We start from the raw sequence: 957 nt of genomic DNA on the forward strand, positions 1-957 counted from the left end.
ATCTTTGAACCATTCTTAGAAAATATGGAGTGGAGTTTTAAGCAACCAGGCCATATTTATGGATTGTAAATTAATTTACTAAGCAATACTTTTCAGATATTAGTATCACAGCTGGTTTAGTATATGACTAAGCGGGGATATGATGTAGGGTAGTTTTGGGGAGCTTTAGTAAACCGGGCCCTGTGCATATAGTATTTGTGTAGATTGTTCTATAACCTATTTATAGTATTTTCATAATGTACTTGCTGTTATTGGTATTTGGAACATAACTCTATTGTGTCCATCTTACCTAAGCATAAGAATTCTATGAACAAGTCTGCAATCACTGAGGGTCTGTCTTTGCCCGTGTGGGATTATCTAAATATGGAAAGGACACAAAAAAATAATATATATGGGTTTTGCTAAAAACTAATATACTTTCTAAAGTACAATTTGTTGGGATTTGTTTTCATGTGTACATATCAGAAAAATTTTGCACAGCTACTACAAGAGAATACATATCAGAGGTTTAACAGCACGCAACAGGACCTGCTGTACACCTGGGGTATGTGCAAAAGTAAAGTTGACCTTTTACTGTACATCAATGACAAATTCCATGATAATATTATATAAGCAATATCACTTTCTTCCCTTACATTAAATAAAACACAGTCATGACTATCAAAGTGTTTCATTCTTTTATAGTGAAGAAATATTCTGATTACAGATTGACACTTTTTCTTTTTTTTTATAATGCTAAATGTAGAAAAGAAGAATCCTGTATCGTATTTACTATATGTAAATTAAAGAGGTGATCTAAAACTTCTTTCACTTGAATGAAGTAACTGATCTCCCTATTTAGAAGCCTTTTAGCTTCCATTGTGGCTATTGAAAAGTGGAGAACATACCGTGTTTCCCCGATGATAAGGCAGGGCCATCAAATAAGACAGCCCCCCCTTTTTAGGTAAAAATGAAAAA

This window comes from Pyxicephalus adspersus, chromosome 2 (genome assembly GCF_032062135.1).
Source record: "Pyxicephalus adspersus chromosome 2, UCB_Pads_2.0, whole genome shotgun sequence".
Classification (NCBI taxonomy): domain Eukaryota; kingdom Metazoa; phylum Chordata; class Amphibia; order Anura; family Pyxicephalidae; genus Pyxicephalus; species Pyxicephalus adspersus.